Genomic DNA, 23,296 nt, shown 5'->3' on the forward strand with positions numbered 1-23,296 from the left:
ATCTGCTTCAGGCAAGTCGGCACCCAGACCATTTTCTGGCTGACCACCAGGATTTTACAACTCTCTTCCACGGCTCTACGGCTTCATCTCGCTGTGACTCCTCTTAAGTAAGGTCTCTCCTGCTGTGATGTATACACATCTCTGGTCTCCTCTGCTCAGTATCCTTGTATTAGGGGTTCTTAATTTTTAATCTCTCTGGTCAGTTTTCTTGGAGGATCTTTACAAAACCATGGGACCCCTTTCCCCTCAAAATTCATGTACATATATCGATAGACAATTGTATTTGGCATATAATTCCAGGACATGTACGGACCTCAGGGAGCCCCTTGGCAGATCCCGTTAACAATATACCTGTCTCAGAAGAACATCTCTGAGTTTCAGGACAATATAATAATGTTTTTGAATAGCAGTTTGCAAAGCGCTTTCACCATGCATTATGCTAATCAATCTTTGTAGTAACCCGTTGAGGTTGGAATTATTATATTATGGTCCTTACTCTGCAGATAAAGAATCTGAGCCTCAAAGAGATCATGCTATCTTCCCACAGCTCATTGAGGTGCAGTCAGAACTGGCGGCCAGCCCCTCTCTGTGCCTGCAAGCCTCCCCCGGGCCTGCCTGCACCTTCCCTTTGAGAGTTCTTCAGTTTCCACAACTGCATGAGCCCAAAGCTGCCTGTGGATCTGTCTGCTCTTGTTTTGTGAGATGTTGGGTAGAGACTGGGGGTCTAGCTATGAAAATGAACAGACTCTTGGGACCAGGAGAGGGGACCAGGAGGGAGGCTGGTCTCCAGGAGCCAAGCTGTTGTTGAAGTAATGAGGACATGGGACATCCCTGAAGCCCATCCGTGGCTCCTTGGTGTCAGGGAGGAGGAATCGGGAGTCACAGGGTTCCCAGAATGGAGGTGACTCACGAGTTCATTCAGTCCATTCTGCTTCCTGGATCTCCGAATCCACGGGAGGAAAACGTCCTGGGTCTCCATGCCCTCTGCATCTGAGTGGCCCCCACAGCGCTGCCCCTACAGGACCTTTTGGGTTCCCTCTCAAAATTAATAGGAACTACCCTTGACCAGTTTCTTACACCTGTAGCTTGGCAGACAGTGGTGACATTAGAATAACTTTCTCTTTAATTCCCTTCCATAGATTTCCAGGGAGTTTTTATAATATCATTTGCTCAATTCAATTCTAATGAATATGGATTAATTTTCTGCATTATAGCTATTGATCTTTGGCCATTGATCTGAGGAAGGGAGTGCTACTGCTCATAAATCCCTCTATTCTGATTGAGGGTTCCCTGGGGGCAGCGATGGGGAGGTGGAAGTAGCAAGAGATGGAGAAGTTAGAGGGTAGGGTAACTCCAGAGGGCGAGGCTGGGGAAATGATGGTGGGGGGTAGAGTGGGTGGGTGAAGCCTCTCCTGGCCACCTTATGCTCCACCTGCACCCCAAGGTTTCCATCTCTGGGCCTTTGCTTATGCCATGCTTTCTGCCTGTAATGCCTGTCCCTCTTCCTCTCCAACCTGCTCAGACTCTACCTACATTTCCAAACCCAGGTCCAATGCCATATTTTTCACAAAGCTTTTCCTGGTTCTCTCTCCACCCACTGCTAATTGGAGTTTCTGGGTCTTTTATATTCCCTCACTGATGACCTCTTAGGGCACTTAACACTGCGTTACTTACATTTGGTACCTGGGCTGTACACTCAATGAAGGCAGGCCTACCACCTGTTTCACTTAACACGGTGAGGCCAGCACCTTGCACAGTGTAGACTCATTTAAGTACTTGCTGAAGGGATGAGAAGTTGGGTATCAGGGGTTGGGGAGGGAGCTTATTTAAAAGCTCTTGTTCTGTTCTTGGTGGTTCTTACAGAAGGGCGTAAGCTATATCTATGCTCTCCCCATAACTAGCCTTTTCTCCAGTTTCATCATTCAGTTTTATAAAAAAATGGAATAGATCACAGAGAGGTTGTTGTCTTAGCCCATCCAGGCCGCTATCACAGAATGCCATAGCTGGGTGGCTCGGGAACAACAGGCATTTATTTCTCACTGGTGGAGGCTGGAAGGCCAAGGACAGGTGCCAGCATGACAGTTCTGGTGAGGGCCTCCTCTGGGCTGCACACTGCCAGCCTCTCTCTGTGCGCCCACATTGTAAGAAGGGCAAGGGGGCTCTCTTGGGGCTTTTAAAAATAAGGGCACCTATCCTATTCCTGAGAGCTCTACCCTCATAACCTAGTCACCTCCCAAAGACCCCACCTCCTAATACCATCACCTTAAGGGATAAGATTTCAACATAGGAATTTGGAGGGGGACATATCCAGTACACAGCAGCTATCATATGAGACTTCTCACTCCCAGTAGAGTCACAGCATCAAGCTGCCAATTAAACTATTCTCTAATAGCTCTGTAGTTATTGAATGGATTAATCATGTCCATGTATTGATGAAATACCCTATTTTCAATTGAGGTCCTCTCTCATTTCTCCTTTTAACTTCTCTTTTTTCTACCAATCTTTCTCTTTCAGATTCTTCTCCCATCAGCCTCTATCTTCCCTTTTCTCAACCTTCCTCTATCCTCTGTTAACCTACAGAATACAATAGCAGTAGTTGTGCTAGTGATAATGAGGGTGGGGGATGCCTGGCAGGGTAGGGAGAGGAAGGAAGAGCTCTATAGATTTTCCTCAGCATTCCGGATGTAGCTTCTGAAATAGTGCTGTTTCCATTTCATTCCTCAGCTTAAAATCTTTCTCAGTATATCTTCTCAACAGTATTAATTAGAATTCCTTGTGGTGCTTTCAGAGCCTGGCTTAATCTATGTCTCTAGGTCCACCCCTCATTACTCACCTTTGGTCCTAAGAGATGGTCTTGTCATGCTTCCCAGAACAGGTAGATGACACGGAAGCACAGACCATGTGATGAGTGGGGAGGGAGCACAGGCAGTTCTGACGTTGCTGGGGCATCGGGGGTGGCAGAGGCCAGGCTCAAAGGTGGGGCTTCCGCCTTGGTCTGCCATCTCACTGCAGAGACCCCCATTGAGAGGCCTGTTAGCCAGGTCTGCTCAGGAGATGGAAGCTATACCAGGGATTTTGAAAAATTTAAACATAAAAAAATTAATATAAAGAACTGTTAACTGGCCCAGAAAAATGTATCACTAACTGGAAAGACAAAAGGGAAAATTAGGGTTTCATAGAAGTAGCAACTGCAGAAAGCAGCTACCGCCCCCGCCCCCGCCCCCGCCCCCCAGAACTGGGACAAAAGGAAGAGCTTGGAGCTATTAAAACCTAGACTTTTGTAAGAGGTTCACAGAGCTGAAGGTGAAACCTCTGAAGAAAGAAAATTGCTTGGCTGGGGTCCCTGAGTTTGGAGGAGGGGGTGCCATGGGCTGCAAGCAGTCCTTCTAAGGAGAGAGGTCCCGCCAGCTGGTGTGGTGTCTCTGAGGGGCTGGTGAGGCTATATTGGAAAAACATTGGACAGCATTCAACTGCTACCTTGAAACATGCCGTGACCGCTGGTAGCCAACAGGCAGCACAGAGAGGACCACACTCCTCATTCCCTCTCCAGCCCTCAGCCTCCTCCAGGACCACCCACAGCCTTGGCAGGGAGCCAGAGCACAGCCGGGGCCTGTGTCACAAAGCAGAGGATAAAATAGGTTCAAATTGGGAAGACACTTGCTCGGCTGTTCCAGGTACTTTTTTGGGTAGTCATCATCTCTTCACTCCTGTCCACACAGATCTGAACCCCCTGCAGCCATAGCAAATGGTTGCATCACGAATGAGAGGAGCATCTTTTGTAAAAAGACACCCTTGCCCAGCCGGGTGTGGCTCAGCAGTTAAGCATCGACCCAGGAACCAAGGGGTCACCGGTTAGATTCCCGGTCAGGGCACATGCCCAGATTGCAGGCTCAATCCCCAGTGTGGGGCGTGCAGGAGGCAGCCATTCAATGATTTTCTCTCATCATTGATGTTTCTGTCTCTCCTTCCCTCTCCCTTCCTCTCTGAAATCAATAAAACATATATATATATATATATATATATATATATATATATATATATATATATATATATATACTAGAGGCCTGGTGCACAAAAATTTGTGCACTCGTGGGGGGGGGAGGGGGTGTCCCTCAGCCCGGCCTGTGCCCTCTTGCAGTCTGGGACCCCTCGGGAGATAACGACCTGCTGGCTTAGGCCTGCTCCCAGGTAGCAGAGGGCAGGCCCAATCCCTAGGTGCAGCCCCTGGTCAGGCTCAGAGCAGGGCCGATTGGGGAGTTGGGGCGCTGCCCCCTGTCATACACAGAGCAGGGCGATAGGGAGGTTGTGATTCCACCCTCAGTCATGCTCAGGGTAGGGCCGATTGGGGGGTTGGGGCACCATCCCCTGTCACACTCAAGGCAGGGTCGATGGGGAGGTTGCGGCGCCACCCCCTGTCATGCACAGAGCAGGGCCAATCAGGGGGTTGGGGCATTTCCCCCTGTCACTCACAGAGCAGGGCCCATCAGGGGGGTTGGGGCTCTGTACCCTGTCACGCACAGAGCAGGGCCAATCAGGAGGTTGGGGCGCAGCCCCCTGTCATGCTGATCCTGGTGCTGGGAGGCATATTACCCTTTTACTATATAGGGTAGAGGCCTGGTGCATGGGTGGGTGCCGGCTGGTTTGCCCTGAAGGGTGTCCTGGATCAGGGTGGGGGTCCCCACTGGGGTGCCTGGCCAGCCTGGGTGAGGGGCTGATGGCTGTTTGCAGCTGGTCACACATCCTTCAGGGTGGGGGTCCCTACTGGGGTGCCTGGCCAGCCTGGGTGAGGGGATGATGGCTGTTTGCAGCTGGTCACACACCCTTCAGGATGGGGGTCCCCACTGGGGTGCCTGGCCAGTCTGGGTGAGGAGCTGAGGGCTGTTTTCAGGCTGGGGGTGACTGAAGCTCCCAACAGCTCCTTTTTTTCTTTTCTTTTTTTTTTTTTTTTTATTCTGGGCCAGCTTTAGCTTTGAGGCTTGGCTCCAGCTCTTAGGCCTCCGCTGCTGAAAGTAGGTTTCTGGCCTTTGCTTACAATGTTGCGATCCAGCTGGCTGAAGCCCGGCAGGTTTCTGGGGTTTTGTTTAGCTTCTATGTTTGTTACATAGTTGCTTGCAGCTCCGAGGCCTGCAGGGGCAGGCGGGGAACGTTGGAGTCCTCTGTCACTGAAGCAAGCAAGCCTCATGTTAGTTTCAAGCTGCCTGGCTGCCGGCCACCATCTTGGCTGACAGTTAATTTGCATATTGCCCTGATTAGCCAATGGGAAGGGTAGCGGTCGTATGCCAATTACCATGTTTCTCTTTTATTAGATAGGATATATATTTTTAAAAAAGACATTGTCATTCTCTCCTGGGGATGAGGAGATGCAAGCGCCAGCAGTCACGTATCCCCTTCCGGGCACAGCAGCACTGCTCATCGCCAGGCCACCCCCCGTGTTTCAGATTCTCTTTGTGGCCCAATGGGTTTGTATGGACAGGCTTGTCCATCTGTAACTGCACTGAGGCGAGCGCTCCTCTTTGTCCTTGTGGAGCCTGTAACATGTGAAGTTACATTGGGCAAGTCGAATTATAATGAATTTCATGGGGAGGTTCAGAATGAACTATTGCCTTTTATTTTGTCAAACAGTGCTGTTTGGTGGGGTTGGGAGATATTTTTGCTTACAGAGGTATTTGTGGTGATGGGATTTGTATCTTTTCTTAATCTCTACTTGGTGAGTTTACCTATGTTCTTGTACATGAAATAACAATTTTGTAGTTTGTCATTTCTTTCTTCCTTCAAGAGTAAACGGCAATGTTAATGTCCAGCCATTTGTATGATGTAACAAGGGAAGGAGGACAGAAACTGAAATATACACACACAGAAAGAATGAAAGAAGAAAATATGCATAACAGCTATAGTCCTTGTTTGTGTAACTTTAAAGATAAGTTTAAAGTATATACATATAATACGTTATGTACAGGATTACATATGCACATGTATGTGGGAAGGTCGTATATATAGATGCACTACCTGTTTCACATTCTTCATCCGTGTCCGGAATGTCACCTGGCCAGTGTTTCACCTGGTGGCGTGACAGTGACCTAGCTGTTCACTCCTGAGAGCCTGTGTGTTTCGATGACTGTGCTTTTCTATGAATGTTTACTATTGGACACAGGATTAGTGAAGGATGCCCCTGAGAAGCCCTTAGGCGCCAGACACAGTCATCTCTGCAATTAAATTTCCCGTTAATCACCCCAACTAGCAGAGTAGTCCCCCCTTTTCTTGCCTATAGCTTCAGTGGCACAAGGATCCCAACATAGTCAGAGGGGAGCCCTGGCCGGTGTGGCTCAGTTGGTTAAGCATCATCCCATGCACCGAAAAGTTGCAGGTTCGATTCCCAGTTCCAGGAATGTTCCTCTCACATCGATGTTCTCTCTCTTTCTCTCTCTCTCTCTCTCTCTCTCTCTCTCTCTCTCCCTCTCTCTCTCTCTCTCTCTCTCTCTCTCTCTCTCTCCCTCTCTTTCTCTCTCTCTCTCTCCCCCTCCCTCCCTCTCCCTTCTCAGGTCTCTAAAGTCAATAAAAACATATTTTTAAAAAAGTAGCCAGAGGGAAAGTCTTAACTTCTAAATCAATGGAACCTCTGGCAGAGCTTAAAGTCGCAGTGAGAGGAAGCGAACATCCTGTGGGTTTTTAGGTGTCATAGCGAGAGGAGCCATTCCCCCGTCCAGTCCTGGGACCCCTGTATCCTGGTTAAGGAAGAAACAGCAGCATGTGCTGGTCACTGAGTCGAGGTTTGCACCGCGTTCCGTAAGACAGACCCGTTATTTTAGAGGCTGTCTCCCAGCTGGAAGCACAGCGAGGCCCCAGTAGCTCCGTCTGCCATTCATTTGGCCAGTTGCTTCTGGGTGGCGAGGTGTATAAGAGTGAATTCAACAGGCTGGGGCCCGCGCCATGCTGCTATTGCTGAAAAATGAACCCCTTTATTAGAAGCAATGTTGTGAGGAAGACCACGATGGTGGAAAAGGTGGTTTTGCAAGCCCACGGATGGTGGAGCTAGCAGAAGCCTTACAAGCCAGGACGGCAAGTCGCCGCCCAGCCTGTGCCCGCCTCAGTGAGGCCAGCACAGCACTCTCACAATGGAAGTGGCCCAGTGCCAGCCAAGTGCCACTGGTCCCTGAAACCGGTGTGCGCAGGAGGCTCATCTGGGCTGTGCTTTGGGCAGGGCAGGGACTAGCAGGATGCGAAGCCAGGCAGCCTTGGTGAGAGGAGGTGCCTGCTGCCAGTCCCCAGAGTGGCCCACCTCCTGGCCACCAGGCCCACTTTGTACCTAAGACCATCGAGCTAGCTGCGGGGAGGCTGGGGAAGAGGCTGGCATCCAAATCATGTGAGCGTGCACATGGCACACAATGCCCTCCTCGCTGTGCAGCTGGCACAGGGCCACCCCCAAGGAAAGGCCACTGCGTCGGGAGGGAGAGCCCTCTGCCAACCTCTGCCGCTAGACAGTGGTTATTGGTGAAACCAGGTTCAAGCTCGCGGAGGGGTCTGCCGCCGGGCCTTCCTCGGAAACGTGTTCTTGCCTCAGGAGCCTTGAAGCATTGTCTGACTATAATGAATGTCCTTGGCACTCAGTGCTGGCTGCTTTGTGTTATTCTTTCTTTGAACTATAGGCTTAGAGACAAATTTAAATTAGTGCTGGAGGCAGCGGCCACGGCGTGTACACCTTTCCACCAGCAGAGGCTCACGCGGTGGCGCTCGCGCAGTAGAATGAGCAGGATGCAGTGGAAAGTCTGCTTTTAAGAGGAGGTGCCCCCGATTTGCGGCCTCCTAGTCTCTTCTCCTCCAGGTGACCTGGGCCCTCAGCACACTCCCCAGCACATAGTCTGCCCGAACAACATGCTGCTTGCTGCTCATTGCTTCATGATGTTTATGCTTTGCTTATGCTGAACTCTCCCCATCTTAATGAAAGGAGATGCCTTCTTTTTCATCTGAGTGGAGATACAAGTCCAATAAGTTACAGACTTCCCTCCAAAGTAGGGGCTAGTCACAGTCTCTGAAAAGACTCAAAGCAAGTGCTTAGTGCAGCAAGCTACTGTTCCTTGGTTGCTCCCCAAGTTGTGACTGATATTCATCATCTTCCTCTCCTATCACCACTCTAGATCTTCCTGGCCCTCTGCCTGGTCTTGGTAGGAGCATCCGGCCTCCTCAATGAGGTCTAAGGCCGTAGCAGTCTCTGTTGCACTGTGGTTTTTATAATTGCACATTAAATGTGATCTCTGGGCATAAAAGCACAAAGCGACATACCTTCACTTGCCCTGGGTACCAGACATACTCCTCCCTGACCTTATCTTGGAGAGCAACTCTAACTCTTCATAGAATCCTGGCATTAGCACTCTATCAAGTCAACACTTTCCCTGCCATTAAATTAACATCTTTCTTTGCCTGTTAGTTCATTGACACGAGGAACCCCAAGTAGCCAGATGATCTCCATAGCTTTCCATTCAGGGGGACCCTTGGTGGGACCCCTGAGAAAGTATTTGTCCCTGGGGACCAGGACCTCTATCTCGGCTGAGTGTAATGTTGTAGAGTTAGGAAGGACACATCCCACATGTGGGTCACTGGAAGTGAGGCTGAGAGTGGCCACGCCTACGCCTGCCCGCTGACTCCCATCTACACAGATTCCAGCTCCTGGAGTACAGTCCCACGCAGATCATTATTTCAGCACATGTACTGTATCATGGAGGACTGTGCCCAATGCACAGGGCACTGACCCTTAGCTGGCATGGCAACTGGAGCATTAAAGACCAGCCCACTCTTTGACTGGAATGGCTATTTCTGGGGGATAGGATACCTGGTTAGACCAGTGTACCCTGTGATCATGGTCATGAGCCCATTGGCATCTCCTTTGCCATAAAATAGGAGCTTTGACCCAAGGAAGTGTAGTCTGGGAAACCGTGTTGATAAGTTGGCATACCATCTGCCCTTAGGTGGTAGTGCCAGTGGAGGTATTGTAGTCAGGGGAGGCAAATTCACATCGAGTATTAATTGTCCTAGCTGGTTTGGCTCAGTGGATAGAATGCCAGCCTGTGGACTGAAGGATCCCAACTTTGATTCTAGTCAAGGGCACATGCCCAAGTTGCGGGCTTGATCTCCAGTAGGGGGCGTGCAGGAAGCAGCCGATCAATGATTCTCCCTCATCATTGATGTTTCTATCTCTCTCTCCCTCTCCCTTTCTCTCTGAAATCAATAATCTATACTGTATATATATAAAGAAGTAATAGGCACATTAGGTCAGGATGCCATAATGGTCACGACCAGCTCAGGAGGAGGGGCCAGGCGGAGCCCGAGCCTGACAGAACAACACGCAGGCGAAGCCCAGAGCTGGAAAGAACAACCCCGCAGGGGGATCCGGACCCAAGCCCCAGGACTGTGGCCGCGTTGCTGGACTGCTGGGGCCGGAGCCAGCGGAGACACAAGCCCGCCGAAGATGGCCTGATTGAGCCGGTCCCTATGACACCAACTGTAGCCAGCAAACTGGCTGATCAGGGGTTGGGGTCTGCGGCCAACCTCGCAGCCCCCCTCCCCCCCGCTGGCCTGCCCCTGATCGAACTCTCCCATCCCTATCAGGAGCAGGGCACACAGAACCTGGACCCTTCCTGGCAGTCTCGAGTCTGTGGGGTTGAGAATTCTGATGGCCCTGCCCAGAGAGTAGAGGCGCCTGATGGGCAGGGACAGGGACCACAGGTCTCCAGGGAGCACCGCGGAGTTGGCAAGGAGAGGAGAGGGCCTGAGAAGGGGTAGGAGGCGAGGCCAGCCAACATCAGCCCAGAATCCAGCCCTTCCCCCGGAGGCAGCAGGCTCTCAACCCAGAACCCCAGCCCGAATCGGAAGAGCCTGAGGGAGGCTTCAGGAAGCTCTATGCAAAGCTGCGCATTGAGAACTAGAGACTTCATGAGGCCCTGACCCAGACCACGCTGCGGCTGGCACAGCTCAAGGTGGAGCTGGAGCACACCATGCAGAGGCAGGAGCGCTTTGCAGAGAGGCCGGCCCTCCTGGAGCTGGAGAGATTAGAGCGCAGGGCCCTGGAGCACAAGGCCGCTGAGCTGGAAGAGGGGCTGAAGGGCCTGTCCAAGCTCTGGGCTGACAACCAGCGCCTCAAGAAGGAGAATGTGGCCCTGATCCACGACATCAGCAAACTGTCCAAGTGACCCCGGAGAACTTGCCCCTGCACCCGCATTTATACAGCTGCTTCTGCCACACACACCCCTTCCCCTGTGTGAACACGAGTAACAGGGCTGTCAGGGGAGTCTCTGAGAAGCCATAATCTCCCTTGAGATCTCCAGGTTAGGAGGGGAGGACAGAGCCCCCAGGAGCCAAGGGGGCCATCTGAAGCCAGGATGGAGACGGGAGGCTGAGCCAGGTAGGGGGACCAGGGCTACAGGCAGGACCAGGAAGGAACTGAGAACCAAGAAGTGCCAGGACCAGTAGCCAGGACCAGAGTGGCCACCCGGAGGTCCTCTCTCAAGTGTGCTGCCACCAGTCACCCCTCCAGCCCCTGAGCAGGGATCTAAGAATGTGCCAAGCATCCCACCAGCCTGGGCCAGGTGGGCCTTTATATAGGGTTCGTGTGCAATAGAGAGGGACGTCTTCTATTTTTTGCTGCCCCCTCCCCAACACTGTCCCGGACAGGGGGAGGACGTATTTTTGAGACAGCACAGGCATAACAAATAAAAGTCGTGAAGTTGCCAAAAAAGAGTGGGCTGGCCAGCCAAACGCCCTTTTCCTTCCCCCATCCCGCCCCCCACCAGCCCCGCCCTCAATCAGCCTGCCCCACCACAATAGGCCCACAGCCCCTCCCCACAACTGCCTGCCCCTGATTGCACCGCCCACCCAAATAGGGGGCAGGGCCCGCCAGCCAATCTCCTGCAGTTCCTCCCCTTCCCGGCCCCACCCCAGATCAGCCCCCCCACCCTGATCAGGGGCAGGGCTGGCCAGCCAAACACCCATGGCTCCTCCCCCAAGCTGATTGGCACCCCCACCCCATTTGGGGGTGTGGCCAGCTGGCCCACCGACCACAGCACCTCCCCATGGCTGGTCCCACCCCCAATCGGCCTCCCAACCCAAATCAGGCTGGCAGGGGGGGCATTTGGGGCTGATCAGGCTGGTCGGGGGGGAAGTTGGGGGCAATCAGGCTGGCAGGCAGAGTGGTTAGGGGTGATCAGGCAGGCAGGCAGGTGAGTGGTTAGGAGCCAGCAGTCCCAAATTGTGAGAAGGATGTCTGACTGCTGGTGAGGGATTGGGCCTAAACCGGCAGTCTGACATCCCCCGAGGGGTCCTGGATTGGAGAGGGTGCAGGCCAGGCTGAGGGACCCCCCCCTGTGCATGAATTTTGTGCACCAGGCCTCTAGTATATATATAAAGAGTATTAATCTAGTAAGGGTATGCGATGTCTTGTCCAGGGAGAAAGGGGTCTGATGTAATAGAGGGTCTCCAAGTGGTTGGCTGGTCCCCCATGTCAAGGTTCAGGGAGGTCTCTGCTGCTGGCTTGTTAGGCAGCCATCAGTGGAAATAGCTGTCAGTTTCCATGAGAGGGAGCCCACGCTTTGGGGCCCAGGTGCAGTTTCCATTCTTGCCACACTGTTGCTCTGCTCATGAGATCGCTGCATCAGGAGTGGTTGGCTGGGGACAAGTTGGCCCACCTTGTCCTACAGAAGGACCTCTGCTGAGCGTGAGGGGATATAGAGGCCTGCATGCCTTGTGCCCACCCCAGAGAGCGTCTGTTTACCCGGCGCAGGTCCTTTTCCTCCACCTACAGTGGATGACAAAGCATAATATTTTTTGTCTGCTAATGAGGACATTTACTACTGAGCATTTCCTTTAGTAGATTTTGAGTAGGGCTTTAATGCAAATGCATTTTTTGGCTAGCACTAGCATATTACACTTTTTACAAACCAGCCTCCAGGTTTTTTCCTTTAACCTGGTCGGCTATAGGAACTCCTGCACCCCATGAGGTAACGGATGTAGAGTGGGGTAGCAGCATCAGTGAATAGATGTAGGAGGCGTGGGAGTCTGGCTCACTTATTAGTGTCATTTACTTGTACCTTCTGGACCTGCTATGCTTCAACCCAAAGATACCACTTGCATGGTATGATGGATCGCTGTTCAGCCCACTCCACCTTATATAACTAGGTGGGCCTGATAGCACCCACACCACCATGGTCAGCTCTGATTACAGAGCTCCTAATTCCACATGGGTTCAGTCTCCTAGGGCCTCACAGCCTGTCAAGGCCTCTCCAGCTGGAGCTTGCAAAAGATTCCATAGAAGACCTTTATGCATTATGGATGACTCTCTCCGCCCCTGGTTCGCGTGGTATGACAACTCGCACCTACAGCCTGGATGTGCTGCTGAGGCTGTTCTCGTGGAAAGTCCCCTGGTAATGGATCAAAGCAGTCCTCCAAAGTGCAGCTATGTCCCAACGTGTGCCTTCCTCTTAATAGGAGGAGGTGTGAGATACAAGAACTTGTCATTTATGTTAGAGAAAATGTCTCAACCTGCCCCAGACCACCAGAACCCTACAACATCCATTATCTGTCTGGCAGGAGCCTGCATCTACCTGGGATCCGTATTTGTTTCACTCATTCTTATTACCAGGTGAGCTACAGTTGGGCTACAGTGGGGTTTGAGGACTGGTGCTGGTTTGTGAATGGTATGTTACTGTTCTGCAAGGAGAAAAAGACAGAAATTGAGAGGTAAGGTTTTAGAAAATTTCACAGCAATTTGACCTTGCTGTGGCTACAGAGTTCATGACTGGTGAACTTTATTTAATCATGTTAGACCTGTGTGGGTGTTATTGAACTCACGCCAGCTGTGTATGTGCTGTATGATATTTCAGGTTAGTTTGTCAGTTGTAATCCCCGTGTGTAAGACCATGAATATATACTTTTTATTAAAATATAATCTAAGTTTAAGTATCATTCCACAAGACAAAGAATTGGGACTTGCTGACAAAGAACTGAAGAATGACTGAAAATACAACACCCCTTATTTTATTTTGGAGAAAGGTAAAAAATAATAACCAGAGCTTGCTTGAATGATTTTAAAATCTCTTCTTTCATTCCTGGCCACGTGCCAATATAAGATTGGTTTTCCTACTGTGAGTGCTATATAAGTAAGTCATAGAAATGGTTTAGATACATTTTTAAAATTTATTTTTCAATTATAGTTGATATAATATTACATTAGTTTTTGGTGTACAAAATAGTGATTAGACACTTATATACTTTAGTAAGTGATCGCCATAGGTATATCTTATTCCTGGCAAGCAGGATTACCATAAATCCAACCTAATTTACATAATTTTACAAGCTTGAAACAAGTATGCTTAAAGGTATTCAATATAGAGGAATCAATATTTCACTCATAACTTTTGTTTAGTTATATATAATGACAAGAAGTTTAAAATAGTGATTTTATATTAATAATCTAATGTACACTTTAAATGTGTGTACAACATTTGTAATTCTTTCCCTGTGTTATATATTTTTTCAGATTATATTTATTGAAATATAATTTTATATCTTTTGACTCTAATAATTTAAAAATTTGATATGTCTTTGTTTTCAATTTATTTTCTTAGTCGTTCATTTTTATTGAAATTTATAAAAGTGTCAGATTGTTTGAAAAGTACTCATCTAGAATACCCAGCAAGTATAATCATCATATGCTGGAGCTTCGTGAAGGTCTTCAGAATGTCAAAATTAACAAGGTTCTTAGCACTATAGTATGGCAAAGAGTTAACATAGTTTTTGGGAAATATAGTGCCTGAGTACTGCTGCCCTTACCATGTAAATGAAAACTCTTCTTTAATGTTTGGTACTGATGGGGATCAAGAATACATTTGACAGATATATGGCTATATTCCCAACTGGGTTGATTTAATCCTTTCTAGATCCTACATCTGCCACAACAGCTGCAACTGGGGCTACTCCCTGGTTAAGTTTACAGTTAGGTACCATCATCAACCAGGTGTTCATAGGGCTAAGACAGGCCATTGAGAAGAGATATGATGTGGACTATCGCCCCCACACCCTGTAATCCTTTGATGGTGGTGGTAACTTCTGCAATACCCCCAGTTGCTGCATGGTCCCTGATACACTATCTTGCCAGAGGTGCAAATGGGGCATGTCAGGGGCTCCCCTTGATTGTCTTTGCCTACCAGAGAGCCTCTCCGCCACAGGCCAGGGAATCAACACAAGGGCTTTCCCAGATGCCAAAAATAACCACAGAATGGCGTGGTAGGTTCAGGGGACTCACTGAGGATGGGCTCGGGCCCAAAGTCCATTGATCATCTGTCCTCTACTAATCGCTGCTCCAGTCAGAGTAGTGAAATGGCATTTTGAGTTCCCTGGTATCAGGGTAAGCTCAAATCCGATGTTTACTGGTTCTTGAAAAATCAAGGTATTTCCTTTTCCTCAGGGCACAGTCACCTGGCAAATGTCCTCATGCCACTTTGGGAAAGGATTTAGAGAGTACATACCATATGTACTTGCAGTAACATTGCACGATCTTCCCACAGCATGGCAGGGACTCCACTTCATTGGTGAGCCTGGGGCCTGCCCAGTCTGAAAACTGAGTGAAGACCTGTACATTTCTACTGTTGAAGCTGATGGCAGTCTTCTGCTTGCCCACCCTCGTTGTTGTTTTTTAATTATACAAGCAGCACAATACCATAGGTAGCTTTCTATTTCTCTCTCAGCAATTAGCCATGCAGTTTAAGTCCTGCTGATTGCCTCAGACTTTGCAAACTATTTTGGCAATGACACCCATTTTGCTATTGATGGTTAAGTGCTGCTACTTGTCCTATGCAATTTAAAACCCCCAGAACCCAAATTCTATCAGTGAAGTTCAATCTTAGAAGCTACACAAGTAGGAGACATACTAAGGGATTTATTACAAGGACTGTGCATACATGATTGTGGGGGCTGGCCAATCAAGCCTGGACTCTACAGGGGAGGCTATCGGGAACTCTTGGGCATGGGCTGAAATTGCTGTCTACAGGCAGAATTTCTTTTCCTCCCAGGGAAGCCTGAGCCCGCCTTTTAAGTCCATTCAAATGATTAAATCAGGGCTGTTCAGATTATCTAGGATAATCTTTTTTATTTAAAGTCAACTGATTGTGGACTTTAATCATATCCACATAATACCTTTATACCAACATCTACATTAGTGTTCTACTGAGTAACTGGGGACTGTAGCCTAGGCAAGTTGACACATCAAAAAGACCATCACAGATCACTCCTGGTACCCACACACATCTCCTTAAACCACGCTTAATATCCATATAAGGGTGCTCGCAAAGTCCTACTGTGCCTAAATGATGCAACCATTTTGAGAACAACCAAAAATATACCAACACTTTCCCTGGAAGCCATTGCAAAGTCCTTACATGGTGTTCACGCTTCTTCGTCTTGAATCTTAAACACTGAGATAGAAAGTTAACTGTTATTAACAGGTGATGTTAGATGATAATGGAATAAGAGAAGGAAACATTACAAATATGTATATGATGCATTTAGAGTAATATATTAATATGTTTACATATTAATATTAAAATTTATATATTTAATTTTTTCACAAAGTAAGGGAAAATACTCATAACTGTTACACTTCTTGTTTTTAAACTGGGCACATGGACGTAGCTGGTATATGTGACCATCTTCTTCTACCCATTCTGCATTCCTTTTGTCTTCTTCAAGCACTTTAGCTGGTCTTGGTTCTTTGCCTGATAGAGTGACCCTTCATTCCTGAGGGTCTGGGCATTAGTAGTCCTGCATGAATTGAGTTGTAGTTTTCCATGGACTTTAATCACAGCACATGGAGGACTGAGGGAGGCCCTAAGTATTATCTTCATTGTGTGGTGGCAACCCCAATTCTCCTGAGTAATCAGGATCAATCATCTCTTTAGTACAGTAACCACTGCTTTGCCTGTTGTTTCAGATACATAAGGAGCCCCATGTGGCTGGGTGGCAGCCGTGCGGTTCAGTGGACTTATTGTTGTGTCTCCTGGTGGAAGTATTCTTCTTTTGGAACTAAGGTCTCTGGAGAAGTAAAACCTAAAGGCACCGAGAGAGGAAGCAAACACTTATTGGGTCTAGTGGATTCTTTAAACATCTTGTGGATCACTAGGAGTAACAGTTAATGTTTCATTCTTTGATTCCCAGATCCATAGATCTTGGCTATGGGAGAGACAGCACCATATACTGAATACTGGAGAACTTGGTTTCAGACTCACTGGGTATTGCCAGCTAGCTGGCACCGTGAGTCTTCAAAAGTCCGTTCCACTTTCTATCAAGTCAGATGCTACAGGATGATGAGGGGCATGGAGCCAGTCAGTTCCATGAGCACAGGCCCATTGCCACACTTCATTTACTCTAAAGTGAGCTCTTTGATAAGGACCCCTAGAAATTTTACTGAGGTAGAAAACCCCTGAATTTTTGTGAGATTTATTTTCACCTTCTGGCATGCAAATGTTTTACCAACATGTCAAGAGTAGTTATTACTTTCTGCTCACCAGGTCCAATCAGCATAATATCATCCAAATAGCTGACCAGTGTACTGTTCCGTGGGAGGGAAAGGTGATCAAAATCTCTGTGGACTATGTTATAACACATGCCTGGAGAGTTGCTATACTCCTGAGGTAGGATCACGAAGGTGTTTTGCTGCCCTTGTGAGCTGCAAGCAAACTGCTTCTGGTGGTCCTTACTAACAGGTATAGTGAAAAAAGTGTTTGCCAGATCACTAGCTGCTTACCAGGTCCAAGGGGAAGTATTAATTTGCTCAAACAACAAAACCGTCTCTGGAATAGCAGTCCCAATTGCGGCGTCACCATCTGACTGAGTTTATGATAATCCACTGTCATTCTCCAAGATCCATCGTTTTCCTGATAGGTAAGCTAAATGGACATGTGGTTGGAATCACCACATCTACATATCTCAAGTCCTTAACGGTAGCATTTGTCTCTGCATTTCCTCCAGGAATGCTGCACTACTCATGCCTTACTAGACCTATAGGTAGCCCAGTGCCAGTGGCTTCCACTTGGCCTTCTCCACAGTAGCCCTCTCCCCACAGGACAGGAACAGTGTGTGCACTCTCCCACTTGCTGAGGATGTAGTCCACTCAGTGCTTTCCATGGATGGGGGAAATACCACAGGATGGGTTCAGGGTCCACTGGGCCACTATCAGAGGGACATAAACTAAAAATACATTGATTATCTGACCTCTGTAAACTCCTACTCTGACTGGCCACAGTGACATTTGGGGTCTCCAGGAATTAGTGTCAGTTCAGAGCCAGTGTCTAATTCCTGAATGACGTGATTATTTTTCTTCCCCGCGAACACCGTGACCCTGGTAGATGGCTGTGATCTCTTTGAAGAAGGCTGAGAAAGACTGACAGGGTGGGGTTGGACTGTCGCAGGGTCCTTCCTCAGTGGGCCCAGGCTCTCTTCTATCCAAAGGGTTCTGAGCCTGTAAAGAGGCTCGTCTCAGACTGACTGTGGGACGGTGACCATGTTTTTGTTTTTCACATCAGACTTTGCTCCTTAGAACTCCTCTGCATACACAGACCAAGTAGGACTGCAGTAGATTACATACCGATTTCTTTTCTCGGGACACCATGACCAGCAAGCCAAAGTCATAGGTCTCTGAGAGCCAGACAATTCTGGTTACTGCTTTGACCCTGCTGCCCATTACAATAACCATGCCTACCTGGGCTTTGGCAATTAAGTGTCACCCCGTCTCCCACTAGACCAGCCGTGGGCAAACTACGGCCCGCGGGCCGGATCCGGCCCGTTTGAAATGAATAAAACTAAAAAAAAAAAAGACCGTACCCTTTTATGTAATGATGTTTACTTTGAATTTATATTAGCTCACACAAACACTCCATCCATGCTTTTGTTCCGGCCCTCCGGTCCAGTTTAAGAACCCATTGTGGCCCTCGAGTCAAAAAGTTTGCCCACCCCTGCACTAGACCCTTGTCTGTAGAGATCCCAGGTCAACCGTAGCGGTCCCCGCTGTGATTTCTGACTTACAGAGAAGAGTGACTAATGAACTGTTTAATGATTCTGGGGCTTCTCTTGTACGTTTATTTCTCACAGCTGTGGGGGGAAATGTGTCCTGCAGACCCTCCTGGGGAGGGGAGGGTAAATAGGTCTTACATGGTGAACTCATTTTAATATTCCAATCTCCCTAAGTCTTTGGATACCTTCCTCTGCTATATACCAAGGCAGCTTGGGCATTTTAACTTAATTTAATGCAGACCATTTGGGGTCCATATTTTAGTCAACTAACCAAACAAACTGTTAGAGCCCTTCCCTATTCCTCAAGCCAAAACGGAGCCCAGAATCTCTGCTCAGGGGCCCATGTCAGTAAATCTGCTCTGACCCAGCTTTATGTTTCCTCTTCCTGGACTCTCCACCTCATCCACCACAGCCCCGCCCAGGCTCTCCTCTGTGTAGCCTGGAAAAGGAATACAGCTCTGTGGATGTTCAGTGAACCTCCTTGCAGCTCACACTTTGCACCTCACACTGTGGGCCTATTGAGCCTTGAGTCTAGTTATGGGCTTAGAAACACAGAGGGTTGACAGGTCCTGAGGGGAATCAGCGGTGCCCTGGAGAGGCCCGTACGGTTCTCCAGGCAAAGGGGGCAAACCTTGGGCAGGCATGAAAGGACTGCTTCTACAAAGGAAACTTGGCAGAATTCAGGGGTACCAGGTCCGCAGCTTCACGGCGGTCTTCTCACATGTCCCATTCCAGTGTTCAGGTGCCATTTTGCCCTAACTTTACCAGGAGACACCCTGTGAGGGCGGGAACACGGCTGTGCGGTGAGCCGCTCACTGGCACCCTCTGTGTGGGGTTTGCAGAAGTCTCAGCACCGAGGCTGCAGGAGGTAAGGGCTCCTCCAGGGAAGAGATAGATTTCAGGACTTCAGTCTAAGCTCAGTGAGAACGTGGGGGAGGTTTGGGCAAGGTAGGGACACACGTTAATTTATAAGTGAAAACATTTCTTTGCCCGCCTGTGAAAGATGGCTTGCAGGGGGAAGGAAGAGGTGACTTTTGGAGTCCTACCCATAGGTGATGGGGCTTGGACCAGATGGTAGTGATGAGCAGCAGTGGCTCGGTGGAGCACCCTGAGAAGGTAAAGCCAGCAGGAGTTGCTGAGAGACAGGCTGTGAGGGTAACACAGAGAAACGGAGCTGTCTTCTAGGTGGTTGGCTTGAGCAACTGGAAAGATGGTGCTGACATCACACTTAATGGGAAATATGATACTGACGAGTGGGGGGACATCAATAATTAGTTACGAAAAAGCTTTCAGTCATCGATGTGTGATGTCAGGTAGGCGGGATTCTGCCACGCACTCATCTACTCACTTCAAACAGGCTTCTGCTCTTGTAGAGTGACACTCAAATTTCTCAGGATCACCCCCCAACTGTCCTTGGGCAGTTTTTTCCTGATGTGGGACCCGATCCAGGAACACACGTTGCATTCGGTTGTGAGATCTCTTCAGCCTCTGAGCCGGAGCATTTCTTCGAGCGTCTGTTTCCTCTAAGGACCTTGACAGCCTGAAGGTGCCGCTGGGTGCTATGTAGGATGCCCCTCAGCCTGCATATGTGTGATGGCTTATTCATGGTCATTTCAGATGCATATTTCTGGCAGGAGTACTGCATAAATTATGTCGTGTTCTTTCCAGTGCATCGTATCAGCGGGCCCACGGTATCACTTGGTCCTACTCTTGATCTTGTTTACTTTTATCACTTTATTAAGTGTTGCCTCCCAAGTTTTTAAATGATTTTTATCATTTCCCCTCTTGTAATTAATAAGTAATCCGTGGGGTGATATTTTGAGGTGGTACATACCCTCATTCCCCCCCAAATTTTCACCCGACGGTTTTAGTATCCATTGATGGTCTTGCCTGAATCAATTTTGAATTTGCAAAATGATGACTTTTTTTAAACTGAAAAATTCCTCCTGCGTCTATTAGCTGTCATTCTACTGAAAGGAATCGTTACCAGAAAACATCAAAGTGACATATATCTTTCTTATTAGACTATGAGCTCGCTGAGAGCCGGCACTATTATTTTTTAACTCTAACACCAATTCTGTATGCAAAGTAGATGCTCAATAAATATGTATTAAAATGAACTGTATTAAAGCCATCCTTCAAACTAGGGAAATATTAAAAATGACTGCCTTTGAAGGTTTCTGTGAGGCAAATGAGAGTTTGTACACGAAGAAGCCTTGTGACCTGCAACAGGCTCTGCATATGGAGCTGTGATCCTCGCCAGGGGCCTGGCCATGCCTACCCCAGGCTCAGGGTGTGGTCCCGCAGGAGGGGCCAGGTATTGGGAATGACTAGGAAAATCAACGTCCGAGGAAGTGGAGGCAGCAGCAGGCTCTCCTGGAGCCTTCACCCTCCTCTCTCCTCCCTGCCTTCTTTGAGAAAGGGCTGGTGGGTGCCAATGCTTTGTTGAGTCCTCCTCCCTCTGCTCCCGCTCCCTCTGTCTCCTCATCCTGCCTGCCCCTCCCGCGCTCTCCCTTCTAGAAAAGCAGAAACTTCCCTGCAGCTGTCGGCTTCTTTCCGAAGAATGTCTCTAATCGCCCTGCCTGATTGGGTCTCGTTAGCGGGCGGGTGGCATTGATTGTACTCAATCAGCATCCGCCTGCCCAGCTGGGAAAATGTCCCATTTTTTCCTCCCTCTTAGCTGCTCTTCTTTCTGCAACTATTTTACAGTTTTTCTGGGGTTAAAAAAAATGCCAGTCCAAAGAGCAAAATTTTATGTTGTGCCTGGAAACGTTCTGCTTCCCGGAAGGCCAGGTGGCATCACGCTTCCTGGCATGGGCAGCAAAGATCCCTCTGCCGACAGGAGAAGTGGGCAGCCTCCATGGACCCCTGAATCCAAGCCCCCACTCCCAACCCCTCCCTTGCTGATCTAGCCCAGCAGGGAGCGCAATGCCCATCACTTCTGAGGTGAGGGACCTGGAGAAGGCCCCGAAAGATGGGTCTGGGCAGGTCAGACCCAGGTGGGGCACAGGGAAGCCAGCAGCCAATTCCTGCCTCTGGCATCTGGTACAGAGAGCAGCCTTGTGATTGACAAGGCACCATAACCGACACTTCAGACCTGGTTGGACCTCCAGGTATCTTCCTGCAGGCTGCGTCCCCTGGGAAAACAGCGCCACCTCAGGTAAAGCCAGTGTGGGGATTGAGGGGGCAGAGTCAAAGGTGGCCCTTAGGGCCCAAAGAGAGAGGCGCTGTGGAGGGGAGATGTGCAGCAGACATGAGTGCGGCCTGCGGGCTGTGCGAGCCAGGGTGCTGAGTGTCCTGTGGTAATGCAGATACTGCAAGGCTCTGTCAAGATTCAGGAGGAAAATGCCAGCACTGTGCTGGGACTCCGCTCACACTTTCCTCTTGCTGCCTCTGCCCAGCTGGCGGCCATTTGTGCTCAAACTCGGACTCTTCACCCACGTTCATTCTTCACCCACATTCGTGCAGAACTTGGTGGCATTGGTGTACTCCTTCCTGCTTTCCTTCGCTCTCTCGTGTTTAGTTCATAGCTGCTCACAGCTTCTTTATCGGTCACTATATTTCAAAGTAATAGCAAGACAAATCCCTGTTTCTTCCCCCAGGAAACACTTTCTTTTGTTGCCACAGAAAGCGGACTTGTTCCTACCTCCCACCAGCTGCGAGCATTTTACATGCTCCTGACAACTGGCCGCAGTTCCCCCCCACCCCCCTTGGTAAGATAGAGTGATGCCATGTCTGAGGAGGTTGTTATGAGACTTTGGTGGAGCTATTGGGTGTAATAGTGTTCTTTAAGAATAAAAAGCTCTATACAGATTTAAGGAGTCATTTGTACTCTGTGCCCTTTCTTACATTTTTGTGTTTCATATTCCTTTGTCTCATCACTCTCACTTACCTGTAAGTAACTGGAGGGTAGGGGAGCCAGCTTATCAATATCAATCTTCTCAATATATTGCATATTGTCTGCAACAGAGCAGGTGCTTAATACATATTGGGTGGGTGGATGCATAGATGGGTGAATGCATGGATGGGTGGATAGATGCATGGATGGGTGGATGGATGGGTGGATGGATGGATGGGTGAATGCATGGGTGGGTGGATAGATGCATGGATGGGTTGATGGATGGATGGGTGGATGGATGGATGGGTGAATGCATGGATGGGTGAATGCATGGATGGGTGGATGGATGGATGGGTGGATGAATGGATGGTTGGATGGATGGATGGATGGGTGGATGGGTGGATGCATAGATGGGTGGATGCATGGATGGTTGGATGGATGCATGATTGGTGGATAGGTGCTTGAGTATTAAAAGAAAATATTGTTAAGCTGAAAATAAAACAAAGGATTCATTCAAAAACAACAAAAATTATAACTTCCCTCCTTTAATCATCACTACCATCTCATTTACAAACGAGGAAGCTGAAGCTCAGAAAAGCTCAGGCTAGTAAATAGCAGAGCTGGCATTCAAGCCAGATTCATTTCCAAACTTACAATCGCTTTCATGAAAGCAGAGAAGGACAAAGGATTGCAGGAGAGCGGAATTTCCCATCAACGCCCACATGAACCTCTGGATACACCAGGTCCTTCCAAATCATGTGTGCGATGCATTGCTGCTTGTTCCTGTTCATCCTGTCACTTGCAGCCAAAGCACCTCGACTGACATCCTGTTCTCATCCACTTCCCCACAGCACGATTCCTATATTTTATTCTAGCACCAGTGTCTCTACCTGCTAGGACAATTGTTTATGCACGTTGTTCTCTTTGTTAGATTTGGAGCCCTTGAAGGCATGGGCCATGTTTTATTTATTTATTGAGCACCATCTATGTGGCAGGCTCTTTACTGTGTGTGTGTGTGTGTGTGTGTGTGTGTGTGTGTGAGTGTGTGTGTTAACGATGTACTGTACAAGTCTTTTAGACTTGGGGATGTGTCTTGATTTTCCCTGGCACTTATTAAGCACCTCCTATGTGCACGACCTGTTACGAGGGGATTTTACAGAGATAGCACATCATCTCTATTTACCTCTCATAGTTCTCTCGCAACAGGTAGCATTTCATGATCTGCCACCGTCACTCCTTCTTGCTTCCTTTGGAGAGAATAAAAATCACCCTCAGCCCCTCAGCAAACATGTAGTCAGAATATGATGAGAATAGTTTGAATCTTTGTTTTAAAATCTTGATACATTTTCTGTTTAAAAATGTTTTGTTCACATTGTGATAGGAGGTCTTTAGAAACCAGTTCTGAGAAGC

This window comes from Myotis myotis, unplaced genomic scaffold (genome assembly GCF_014108235.1).
Source record: "Myotis myotis isolate mMyoMyo1 unplaced genomic scaffold, mMyoMyo1.p scaffold_m19_p_10, whole genome shotgun sequence".
Lineage (NCBI taxonomy): Eukaryota > Metazoa > Chordata > Mammalia > Chiroptera > Vespertilionidae > Myotis > Myotis myotis.